The sequence below is a fragment of the Saccoglossus kowalevskii genome, unplaced genomic scaffold, assembly GCF_978046115.1.
Source record: "Saccoglossus kowalevskii unplaced genomic scaffold, keSacKowa6.1 SCAFFOLD_42, whole genome shotgun sequence".
In the NCBI taxonomy this organism is placed as follows: Eukaryota; Metazoa; Hemichordata; class Enteropneusta; family Harrimaniidae; genus Saccoglossus; species Saccoglossus kowalevskii.
In genome coordinates, this window is record NW_028188621.1 from 848,882 (window position 1) to 863,787 (window position 14,906).

Sequence of the window (14,906 nt, forward strand, 5' to 3'; positions counted from 1 at the left end):
ACCTATACTGAAGGCATTGGACAAAAGAATTGACCAACATTTTAAATGACCATATATGGTCATAGAACTCATTAAATATGCAAGTCTCTAATATCTTGGGCACTGTTGCAAGTAGGAACATTGAATCAATGCTATATTAAAGACATTGGACAAGAGAATTGACAAACATACCCGATGACTATATATGGTCATGGAACTCATTAAATATGCATGGCTATAATATCTCGGACACTAACACATATACAAACATGGAACCAACGTTAATTTTGAGGGCTATTGCAAACAGTCATACATGGCCATGCATTGCATGTGACTTGGCCATGTGCCATGGTCTTGAAAACCGGTGATTGCTGCTATGCAGCTATATTTATTATTATTATTATTATTATTATTATTATTATTCCGCCAGATTTTTCGCTAAGCGCCATTTGAACACCGTTGCACATATCTTGAAATTTTTTTCATATATTTGTAAAGTTTGATGAGATCTAATGCATATCCTAAGATGACGCATATTGGTCACGTGGTACGGCGGCCATTTTGAATTTAAGGCGAAAAATGGCATGCTCATTTAAACACCTTTCTGAGGGTCTAGGAGTCTCAAACTTTTGCTTAAAAGAAGCATTGGCCCTTGAGCTACGTATATCAGAAAAAAAAGTTGAACGGTCATGTGACTTTTTTTTCTAGAATTTTCTGAAATATTGTTTTGCATCTCATTTGCATAATTTTGATCGTATCAAAATTCCACGCCATAATTTTGAAGAACGTCATACATACTACAGATTAATCAAAGAATCATGGAAGTGCGACCAGTAGTTTTGGAGCAGTTGATTTATGAATATTTTTCACATTTTATATAAAATAGTCAGCAATGTTGCATTATGGGAAAGGGGGGAGGGCCCATATACGATACACATTGAATTGACATATATTGAGAACTATTGCATATAGAAACATGGAACTATAATAATAATAATAATAATAATAATAACTCTATTTAATTAAGCGCAACAATTCCAACATCTGAAGATCAAAGGCGCTGATACAATAAACAATCAGTCAAATATTAAAAGCACATTTAAATAAGTGCGTTTTCAGTCTGGATTTAAAAATGTCTACTGAAGGACTAGAACGAACAGACAGAGGTAATTCATTAAAAAGTTTAGGACCTAAATTTTCAAAAGCACGGTCTTTGTATAACACCTTGGACTTTTTACTACACATCTGACGAGTTTTAACTAACGCTATATTGAAGACATTGGACAAGAGAATTGACCAAAATATTGGATGACCATATATGGTCCTGCAACTCATTAAATATGCATGTCTCTAATATCTCAGGCACTACTGCAAGTACAAACATGGAACCAACGCTATATTGAAGACATTGGCCGAGAGAATTGACCAACATATTCGATGACCATATATGGTCATAGAACTCATTAAATATGCATGTCTTTAATATCTCAGGCACTATTGCAAGTACAAACATGGAACCAATGCTATATTGAAAACATTGAACAAAAGAATTGATCAACATAGTGTATGACCATATATGGTCATAGAACTCATTAAATATGCGTGTCTCTAATATCTCAGGCATTATTGCAAGTACAAACATGGAACCAACGCTATATTGAAGACATTGGACAAAAGAATTGACCAACATATTCGATGACCATATATGGTCATAGAACTCATTAAATATGCATGTCTCTAATATCTCAGGCACTATTGCAAACACAAACATGGAACCAATGTTATATTGAAGACATTGGACAAAAGGATTGACCAACACATTCGATGACCATATATGGTCATAGAACTCATTAAATATGCATATCCATAATATCTCGATCACTTTTAAAGATAGAGACATGTACCCAAACCTATACTGAAGGCATTGGACAAAAGAATTGACCAACATTTTAAATGAACATATATGGTCATAGAACTCATTAAATATGAATGTCACTTATATCTTAGGCACAGTTGCAAGTAGGAACATGGAACCAATGCTATATTGAAGACATTGGGCAAGAGAATTGACAAACATACCCGATGACTATATATGGTCATAGAACTCATTAAATATGCATGGCTATATTATCTCGGACACTATCACATATACAAACATGGGCCCAACGTTAATTTTGAGGGCTATTGCAAACTGTCATACATGGCCATGCATTGCATGTGACTTGGCCATGTGCCATGGTCTTGAAAACCGGTGATTGCTGCTATGCAGCTATATTTAGGTTTTCAAGACACATGTCTTGGAAACCTTTTGTAATTGTTATGTTTTTTATTATTATTATTATTATTATTATTATTATTATTCCGCCAGATTTTTCGCTAAGCGCCATTCGAACACCGTTGCACATATGGGGAAAATTTTTTCACATGTTTGTTAAGTTTGATAAGATCTAGTGCATATCCTAAGATGACGCATATTGGTCACGTGGTACGGCGGCCATTTTGAATTTTAGGCAAAAAATGGCATGCTCATTTAAACACCTTTCTGAGGGTCTAGGAGTCTCAAACTTTCGCTTAAAAGAAGCATTGGCCCTAGAGCTACGTATTTCATGAAAAAAAAGTTGAACGGTCATGTGACTTTTTTTTCTAGAATTTTCTGAAATATTGTTTTGCATCTCATTTGCATAATTTTGATCGTATCAAAATTCCACGCCATAATTTTGAAGAACATCATACATACTACAGATTAATCAAAGATTCATGAAAGTGCGACCAGTAGTTTTGGAGCAGTTGATTTATGAATATTTTTCACATTTTATATAAAATAGTCAGCAATGTTGCATTATGGGAAAGGGGGGAGGGCCCATATACAATACACATTGAATTGACATATATTGAGAACTACTGTATATACAAACATGGAACTAACGCTATATTGAAGACATTGGACAAGAGAATTGACCAAAATATTGGATGACCATATATGGTCATGCAACTCATTAAATATGCATGTCTCTAATATCTCAGGCACTACTGCAAGTACAAACATGGAACCAATGCTATATTGAAGACATTGGACAAAAGAATTGACCAACATATTCGATGACCATATATGGTCATATAACTCATTAAAATGCATGTCTCTAATATCTCAGGCACTATTGCAAGTACAAACATGAAACCAATGCTATATTGAAGACATTGGACAAAAGAATTGACCAGCATAGTTGATGACCATATATGGTTATAGAACTCATTAAATATGCATATCCATAATATCTTGATCACTTTAAAAGATATAGACATGTACCCAAACCTATATTGAAGACATTGGACAAGAGAATTGACCAACACATTCGATGACCATATATGGTCATAGAACTCATTAAATATGCATGTCTCTAATATCTCAGGCACTATTGCAAACACAAACATGAATCCAGTGTTATATTGAAGACATTGGACAAAAGGATTGACCAACACATTCGATGACCATATATGGTCATAGAACTCATTAAATATGCATATCCATAATATCTCGAGCACTTTTAAAGATAGAGACATGTACCCAAACCTATACTGAAGGCATTGGACAAAAGAATTGACCAATATTTTAAATATCCATATATGGTCATATAACTCATTAAATATGCAAGTCTCTAATATCTTAGGCACTGTTACAAGTAGGAACATTGAACCAATGCTATACTGAAGACATTGGGCAAGAGAATTGACAAACATGCCCGATGACTATATATGGTCATGGAACTCATTAAATATGCATGGCTATAATATCTGGGACACTATCACATATACAAACATGGAACCAACGTTAATTTTCATGGCTATTGCAAACAGTCATACATGGCCATGCATTGCATGTGACTTGGCCATGTGCCATGGTCTTGAAAACCGGTGATTGCTGCTATGCAGCTATATTTAGGGTTTCGAGCCCATTTGGTCGAAACCCTATTGTAATTGTTCTGTTTATTATTATTATTAGGCTTTCAAGTCCCTTCAGGCTTGAAAGCCTATTGTTTTTGTTATGTTTATTAGGCTTTCAAGTCCCTTCAGGCTTGAAAGCCTATTGTTTTTGTTATGTTTATTATTATTATTATTATTATTATTATTATTATTATTATTCTTCCGCCAACTTCAAACGACTTCTTCTCTGAAACGGCTGGACCGTTTTGCCTGAAAATTTGTATATACCTTCTACATGTCATGCCATTAAAAGTGACTGAAACAGATTTTCGATTAGTCACGTGGTTCGCCCGCCATCTTGAAACTCATTAAATATGCATGTCTCTTGTATCTCAAAAACTATTGCATGTACAAACATGGAACTAACGGTATATTGAAGGCAACGGACAAGAGAATTGGCCAAAATATTCGTTGACCATATATGGTCATAGAACTCATTAAATATGCATGTCTCTTATATCTCAAGCACTATTGCATGTACAAACGTGAAACTGACGCTATATTGAAGGAAATGGTCACGAGAATGAGCCAACATATTCGTTGACCATATAAGGTCATATACCTCATTAAATATGCATACCTATAATATCTCAGGCACTATTGCACATACAGACATGGAACCATTGCTATATTGAAGGCTTTGGACAAGAGAAATTGTCAACGTGTTTCATGACCATATATGGTCATATAACTCATTAAATATGCATGTCTCCAATATCTCAAGCACTATTGCATGTACAAACATGGAACTAACAGTATACCGAAGGCAATGGACAAGAAAATTGACCAACATATTCGTTGACCATATATGGTCATAGAACTCATTAAATATGCATGTCTCCAGTGTCTCAAGCACCATTGCAAGTATAAACATGGTACCAATGATATATTGAAGGCAATGGACAAGAAAATTGGCCAACATATCCGTTGACCATATATGGTCATAGAACTCATTAAATATGCATGTCTCGAATATCTCAAGCGCTATTCCATGTACAAACATGGAACAAACACTATATTGAAGGAAATAGAAAAGAGAATTGGCAAACATATCCGTTGACCATATATGGTCATAGATCTCATTAATTATGCATGTCTCTAATATTTCAAGCAGTATTGCATGTACAGACAGGGTACCAACGCTATATTGAAGGCAATGGAAAGAGAATTGGCCAACATATCCGTTGACCATATATGGTCATAGAACTCATTCAATATGCATATATACAATATCTTGAGCACTATTGAAGTTAGAGACATAGAAATAGCGCTATAATGAAGGCATTGGGCCAGAACGTCATGTAACCTACACGTATATACATTGCACAAATCAAATCTTCAAACTTTTTTTTCCAAATTTAATAGTGTTATGGTCCCTTTTCTTGAAAGCCGTTAATAGCTGCTCTGCAGCTATATTTATTATTATTATTATTATTATTCTTCCGCCAACTTCAAACGACTTCTTCTCTGAAATGGCTGGACCGTTTTGCCTGAAAATTTGTATATACCTTCTACATGTCATGCCATTAAAAGTGACTGAAACAGATTTTTGATTAGTCACGTGGTTCGGCCGCCATCTTGGAACTCATTAAATATGCATGTCTCTTGTATCTCCAAAACTATTGCATGTACAAACATGGAACTAACGGTATATTGAAGGCAACGGACAAGAGAATTGGCCAAAATATTCGTTGACCATATATGGTCATAGAACTCATTAAATATGCATGTCTCTTATATCTCAAGCACTATTGCATGTACAAACGTGAAACTGACGCTATATTGAAGGAAATGGTCAAGAGAATGAGCCAACATATTTGTTGACCATATAAGGTCATATACCTCATTAAATATGCATACCTATAATATCTCAGGCACTATTGCACATACAGACATGGAACCATTGCTATATTGAAGGCTTTGGACAAGAGAAATTGTCAACATCTTCAATGACCATATATGGTCATATAACTCATTAAATATGCATGTCTCCAATATCTCAAGCACTATTGCATGTACAAACATGGAACTAACGGTATACCGAAGGCAATGGATAAGAAAATTGCCCAACATATTCGTTGACCATATATGGTCATAGAACTCATTTAATATGCATGTCTTTAATATCTCAAGCGCTATTCCATGTACAAACATTGAACAAACACTATATTGAAGGCAATAGAAAAGAGAATTGGCCAACATATCCGTTGACCATATATGGTCATAGAACTCATTAAATATGCATGTCTCTAATATTTCAAGCAGTATTGCTTGTACAGACAGGGTCCCAATGCTATATTGAAGGCAATGGAAAAGAGAATTGGCCAACATATCCGTTGACCATATATGGTCATAGAACTCATTAAATATGCATGTCTCTTGTATCTCAAGCACTATTGCATGTACAGACAGGGTACCAACGCTATATTGAAGGCAATGGAAAAGATAATTGGCCAACATATCCGTTGACCATATATGGTCATAGAACTCATTAAATAGGCATATATATAATATCTCGAGCACTATTGAAGTTAGAGACATGGAAATAGCACTATAATGAAGGCATTGGGCCAGACGTCGTGTAACCTACATGTATATACATTGCACAAATCAAATCTTCAAACTTTTTTTTTCAAATTTAATGGTGTTATGGCCCTTCAGGCTTGAAAGCCGTTAATAGCTGCTCTGCAGCTATATTTAGGGTTTCGAGCCCATTTGGTCGAAACCCTATTGTAATTGTTCCGTTTATTATTATTATTATTATTATTATTATTATTATTCTTCCGCCTAAATTTTTGGTCACGCTTTATGTCAACACCGTTGGACCGATCAGTTCCATACTTGCCACAATGGTAAAGCTGTATGAGATCTGGTGCATATCCTAAGTTCAGACACATAGGTCACATGACCAGGCCGCCATCTTGGATTAAAGGCGAAATTTTCAATGCCGAATTGCGCACCTTTCTGAGGGTCTGAGTGCTCCAATTTTTTTATGATAGTAGCAGTGCGACAAGGGCTACAAATTTCATCAAAAAAAACTTTAGCGGTCACGTGACTAATTTTTTTCTAGAATTTTTTTAATTTTCTTTTGCATCTCATTTGCATAATTTTCGACTAATCAACTATCCCTGAATAACTTTGAAAGATCATATGACATAGTATTTAATTCCAAAATATGAAGTCCAGGCGATAAGCCGTTTTTTAGAAGAAGATTTTAGAATGTTTTTTCATATTTTTTTTGTTCTTTTATAAGGTCACGTGACCTCATTTTATAGACATAATTGCAATATCTCAAGCACTGTTACAGATAGGAACATGCAACCAGTGCAATATTGAAGTGATGGTACATGAAATTCTACTAACAAACAAGATGACCATATATGGTCATGTGATCTCATTAAATATGCATAAATGTAATATCTCAAGCACTGTTACAGATAGGAACATGCAACCAGTGCAATATTGAAGTGATGGTACATCACATTCTATTAACAAACAAGATGACCATATATGGTCATGTGATCTCATTAAATATGCATAAATGTAATATATCAAGCACTGTTACAGATAGGGACATGCAACCTGTGCAATATCGAAGCTATAAGACACGAGATGTGACTAACTAATGTGATGACCATATATGGTCATGTGACTTCATCAAATATGCATAAATGTAATAACTCAAGCACAGTTACAGACGGGAACATGCAACCAGTGCAATATTGAAGTGATGGTACATGAAATTTTACTAACAAACAAGATGACCATATATGGTCATGTGACCTCATTGAATATGCATAAATGTAATATATCAAGCACTGCAAGAGTTAGGGACATGCAACCTGTGCAATATCGAAGCTGTGGGACATGAGATGTGAGTAACTAATGTGATGACCGTATATGGTCATGTGACGTCATTAAATATGCATAATTGTAATATCTCAAGCAGAATCACAGATAGAGACATGCAACCTATGCAATATCGAAGCTATGAGACAAGAGATGTGGCTAACTAATGCGATGACCATATATGGTCATGTAATTTCATCAAATATGCATAAATGTAATAACTCAAGCACTGTTACAGATAGGAACATGCAACCAGTGCAATATTGAAGCTATTGCACAACAGAAGAGACTAACACATCCGATGACCATATATGGTCATGTGACCTCATCAAATATGCATAAATGTTATATCTCAAGCACTGTTACAGATAGGAACATGCAACCAGTGCAATATTGAAGCTATTGCACAACAGAAGTCACTAACATATCCGATGACCATATATGGTCATGTGACCTCATCAAATAAGCATAAATGTAATAACTCAAGCACTATTACAGACGGGAACATGCAACCTGTGCAATATCGAATCTATGGAACAAGAGATGTGACTAACTAATGTGATGACCATATATGGTCATGTGACCTCATCAAATATGCATAAATGTTATATTTGAAACACAGTAACAGAAAGAAACACACAACCTGTGCAATATCGAAGCTATGAGACAAGATATGTGACTAACACATCTGATGCCCATACACGGTCATGTGACATCATTAAATATGCATAAATGTAATAACTGAAGCACTGTTACAGACGGGAACATGCAACCTGTGCAATATCGAATCTATGGAACAAGAGATGTGACTAACTAATGTGATGACCACATATGGTCATGTGACCTCATCAAATATGCATAAATGTTATATCTCAAGCACTGTTACAGATAGGAAAATGCAACCAATGCAATATTGAAGTTATTGCACAACAGAGCTGACAAAAACATCCGATGACCATATATGGTCATGGGACATCATTAAATATGCAAGATTGTAATACCTTAAGCACTGTTACAGACAGGAACATGTAACATGTTTAGTATGAAGGCCATGCAATTTCCTTTAATATATTATTGTCAATGATGCTGATTTTGGAACGCTGCTAATAAGGCAGTGGGCTCGAAACCCGACATTGCTGCAACGCAGCTATATTTATTATTATTATTCTTCCGCCTAAATTTTTGGTCACGCTTTATGTCAACACCGTTGGACCGATCAGTTCCATACTTGCCACAATGGTAAAGCTGTATGAGATCTGGTGCATATCCTAAGTTCAGACACATAGGTCACATGACCAGGCCGCCATCTTGGATTAAAGGCGAAATTTTCAATGCCGAATTGCGCACCTTTCTGAGGGTCTGAGTGCTCCAATTTTTTTATGATAGTAGCAGTGCGACAAGGGCTACAAATTTTATCAAAAAAAACTTTAGCGGTCACGTGACTAATTTTTTTCTAGAATTTTTTTAATTTTCTTTTGCATCTCATTTGCATAATTTTCGACTAATCAACTATCCCTGAATAACTTTGAAAGATCATATGACATAGTATTTAATTCCAAAATATGAAGTCCAGGCGATAAGCCGTTTTTTAGAAGAAGATTTTAGAATGTTTTTTCATATTTTTTTTGTTCTTTTATATGGTCACGTGACCTCATTTTATAGACATAATTGCAATATCTCAAGCACTTTTACAGATAGGAACATGCAACCAGTGCAATATTGAAGTGATGGTACATGAAATTCTACTAACAAACAAGATGACCATATATGGTCATGTGATCTCATTAAATATGCATAAATGTAATATATCAAGCACTGTTACAGATAGCGACATGCAACCTGTGCAATATCGAAGCTATAAGACACGAGATGTGACTAACTAATGTGATGACCATATATGGTCATGTGACTTCATCAAATATGCATAAATGTAATAACTCAAGCACAGTTACAGACGGGAACATGCAACCAGTGCAATATTGAAGTGATGGTACATGAAATTTTACTAACAAACAAGATGACCATATATGGTCATGTGACCTCATTGAATATGATTAAATGTAATATATCAAGCACTGTAAGAGTTAAGGACATGCATCCTGTGCAATATCGAAGGTATGGGTCAAGAGATGTGACTAACTAATGTGATGACCATATATGGTCATGTGACTTCATTAAATATGCATAATTGAATTATCTCAAGCACTGTTACAGTTAGAAACATGCAACCTGTGCAATATCGAAGCTGTGAGACAAGAGATGTGACTAACTAATATGATGACCATATATGGTCATGTAACTTCATCAACTATGCATACATAAAATAACTCAAGCACTGTTACAGACATGAACATGCAACCTGTGCAAAATCGAAGCTATGGGACATGAGATGTGAGTAACTAATGAGATGACCGTATATGGTCATGTGACGTCATTAAATATGCATAATTGTAATATCTCAAGCAGAATCACAAATAGAGACATGCAACATATGCAATATCGAAGCTATGAGACAAGAGATGTGACTAACTAATGTGATGACCATATATGGTCATGTAACTTCATCAAATATGCATAAATGTAGTAACTCAAGCACTGTTACAGATAGGAACATGCAACCAGTGCAATATTGAAGTTATTGCACAACAGAAGTGACTAACACATCTGATGACCATATATGGTCATGTGACCTCATCAAATATGCATAAATGTTATATCTCAATCACTGTTACAGATAGGAACATGCAACCAGTGCAATATTGAAGCTATTGCACAACAGAAGTGACTAACATATCCAATGACCATATATGGTCATGTGACCTCATCAAATAAGCATAAATGTAATAACTCAAGCACTATTACAGACGGGAACATGCAACCTGTGCAATATCGAATCTATGGAACAATAGATGTGACTAACTAATGTGATGACCATATATGGTCATGTGACCTCATCAAATATGCATAAATGTTATATGTCAAGCACTGATACAGATAGGAACATGCAACCAGTGCAATATTGAAGTTATTGCACAACAGAAGTGACCGACACATCCGATGTCCATATATGGTCATGTGACATCATTAAATATTATGATTGTAAAACATTAAGCACTGTTACAGACAGGAACATGTAACATGTTTAGTATGAAGGCCATGCAAATCCATTAATATATTCTTGTCGATGATGCTGGTTTTGGAACGCTGCTAATAAGTCAGTGGGCTCGAAACCCGACATTGCTGCAACGCAGCTATATTTATTATTATTATTATTATTATTCTTCCGCCTAAATTTTTGGTCACGCTTTATGTCAACACCGTTGGACCGATCAGTTCCATACTTGCCACAATGGTAAAGCTGTATGAGATCTGGTGCATATCCTAAGTTCAGACACATAGGTGACATGACCAGGCCGCCATCTTGGATTAAAGGCGAAATTTTCAATGCCGAATTGCGCACCTTTCTGAGGGTCTGAGTGCTCCAATTTTTTTATGATAGTAGCAGTGCGACAAGGGCTACAAATTTCATCAAAAAAAACTTTAGCGGTCACGTGACTAATTTTTTTCTAGAATTTTTTTAATTTTCTTTTGCATCTCATTTGCATAATTTTCGACTAATCAACTATCCCTGAATAACTTTGAACGATCATATGACATAGTATTTAATTCCAAAATATGAAGTCCAGGCGATAAGCCGTTTTTTATAAGAAGATTTTAGAATGTTTTTTCATATTTTTTGTTCTTTTATATGGTCACGTGACCTCATTTTATAGACATAATTGCAATATCTCAAGCACTGTTACAGATAGGAACATGCAACCAGTGCAATATTGAAGTGATGGTACATGAAATTCTACTAACAAACAAGATGACCATATATGGTCATGTGATCTCATTAAATATGCATAAATGTAATATATCAAGCACTGTTACAGATAGGGACATGCAACCTGTGCAACATCGAAGCTATAAGACACGAGATGTGACTAACTAATGTGATGACCATATTTGGTCATGTGACTTCATCAAATATGCATAAATGTAATAACTCAAGCACAGTTACAGACGGGAACATGCAACCAGTGCAATATTGAAGTGATGGTACATGAAATTTTACTAACAAACAAAATGACCATATATGGTCATGTGACCTCATTGAATATGCATAAATGTAATATATCAAGCACTGCAAGAGTTAGGGACATGCAACCTGTGCAATATCGAAGGTATGGGTCAAGAGATGTGGCTAACTAATGTGATGACCATATATGGTCATGTGACTTCATTAAATATGCATAATTGAATTATCTCAAGCACTGTTACAGACATGAACATGCAACCTGTGCAAAATCGAAGCTGTGGGACATGAGATGTGAGTAACTAATGTGATGACCGTATATGGTCATATGACGTCATTAAATATGCATAATTGTAATATATCAAGCAGAATCACAGATAGAGACATGCAACCTATGCAATATCGAAGCTATGAGACAAGAGATGTGGCTAACTAATGTAATGACCATATATGGTCATGTAATTTCATCAAATATGCATAAATGTAATAACTCAAGCACTGTTACAGATAGGAACATGCAACCAGTGCAATATTGAAGCTATTGCACAACAGAAGTGACTAACACATCCAATGACCATATATGGTCATGTGACCTCATCAAATATGCATAAATGTTATATCTCAAGCACTGTTACAGATAGGAACATGCAACCAGTGCAATATTGAAGCTATTGCACAACAGAAGTCCCTAACATATCCGATGACCATATATGGTCATGTGACCTCATCAAATAAGCATAAATGTAATAACTCAAGCACTATTACAGACGGGAACATGCAACCTGTGCAATATCGAATCTATGGAACAAGAGATGTGACTAACTAATGTGATGACCATATATGGTCATGTGACCTCATCAAATATGCATAAATGTTATATTTGAAACACAGTAACAGAAAGAAACACACAACCTGTGCAATATCGAAGCTATGAGACAAGATATGTGACTAACACATCTGATGCCCATACACGGTCATGTGACATCATTAAATATGCATAAATGTAATAACTCAAGCACTGTTACAGACGGGAACATGCAACCTGTGCAATATCGAATCTATGGAACAAGAGATGTGACTAACTAATGTGATGACCACATATGGTCATGTGACCTCATCAAATATGCATAAATGTTACATCTCAAGCACTGTTACAGATAGGAAAATGCAACCAATGCAATATTGAAGTTATTGCACAACAGAGCTGACAAAAACATCTGATGACCATATATGGTCATGGGACATCATTAAATATGCAAGATTGTAATACCTTAAGCACTGTTACAGACAGGAACATGCAACATGTTTAGTATGAAGGCCATGCAATTTCCTTTAATATATTATTGTCAATGATGCTGATTTTGGAACGCTGCTAATAAGTCAGTGGGCTCGAAACCCGACATTGCTGCAACGCAGCTATATTTATTATTATTATTCTTCCGCCGTTTTTCGGTCACACTTTATGTCAACGCCGTTGGACCGATCAGCTCAGTACTTGCCACAATGGTAAAGCTGGATGAGATCTAGTGCATAGCCCAAGTTCAGACACATAGGTCACATGGCCAGGCCGCCATCTTGAAATAAAGGCGAAATTTTCAATGCCAAATTGCGCAGCTTTCTGAGGGTCTGAGTGCTCCAATTTTTTTATGATAGCAGCAGTGGGTCAAGTGCTACAAATTTCATCAAAAAAATCTTTAGCGGTCACGTGACTTTTTTTTTTAGAATTTTTTTAAATTTTGTTTTGCATCTCATTTGCATAATTTTCGACAAATCAACTAACCCTGAATAACTTTGAAAGATCATAGGACATAGTATTTAATTCCAAAATATGGAGTCCAGGCGATAAGCCGTTTTTTATAAGAAGATTTTAGAATGTTTTTTCATATTTTTTTATTCTTTTACATGGTCACGTGACCTCATTTTTAGACATAATTGCAATTTCCCAAGCACTGTTACAGATAGGAACATGCAACCAGTGCAATATTGAAGTGATGAGACAAGAGATGTGACTAACTAATGTGATGACCATATATGGTCATGTTACTTCATCAAATATGCATACATGTAATAACTCAAGCACTGTTACAGACATGAACATGCAACCTGTGCAAAATCGAAGCTATGGGACATGAGATGTGAGTAACTAATGTGATGACCATATATGGTCATGGGACATCATTAAATATGCAAGATTGTAATACCTTAAGCACTGTTACAGACAGGAACATGCAACATGTTTAGTATGAAGGCCATGCAATTTTCTTAAATATATTATTGTCAATAATGCTGATTTTGGAACACTGCTAATAAGTCAGTGGGCTCGAAACCCGACATTGCTGCAACGCAGCTATATTTAGGGTTTCGAGCCCATTTGGTCGAAACCCTTTTGTAATTGTTCCGTTTATTATTATTAGGGTTTCGAGCCCATTTGGTCGAAACCCTATTGAAATTGTTCCGTTTATTATTATTAGGGTTTCGAGCCCATTTGGTCGAAACCCTTTTGTAATTGTTCCGTTTATTATTATTATTATTATTAGGGTTTCGAGCCCATTTGGTCGAAACCCTTTTGTAATTGTTCCGTTTATTATTATTAGGGTTTCGAGCCCATTTGGTCGAAACCCTATTGTAATTGTTCCGTTTATTATTATTATTATTATTATTATTATTATTATTCTTCCGCCTAAATTTTTGGTCACGCTTTATGTCAACACCGTTGGACCGATCAGTTCCATACTTGCCACAATGGTAAAGCTGTATGAGATCTGGTGCATATCCTAAGTTCAGACACATAGGTCACATGACCAGGCCGCCATCTTGGATTAAAGGCGAAATTTTCAATGCCGAATTGCGCACCTTTCTGAGGGTCTGAGTGCTCCAATTTTTTTATGATAGTAGCAGTGCGACAAGGGCTACAAATTTCATCAAAAAAAACTTTAGCGGTCACGTGACTTTTTTTTTTAGAATTTTTTGAAATTTTGTTTTGCATCTCATTTGCATAATTTTCGACAAATCAACTAAC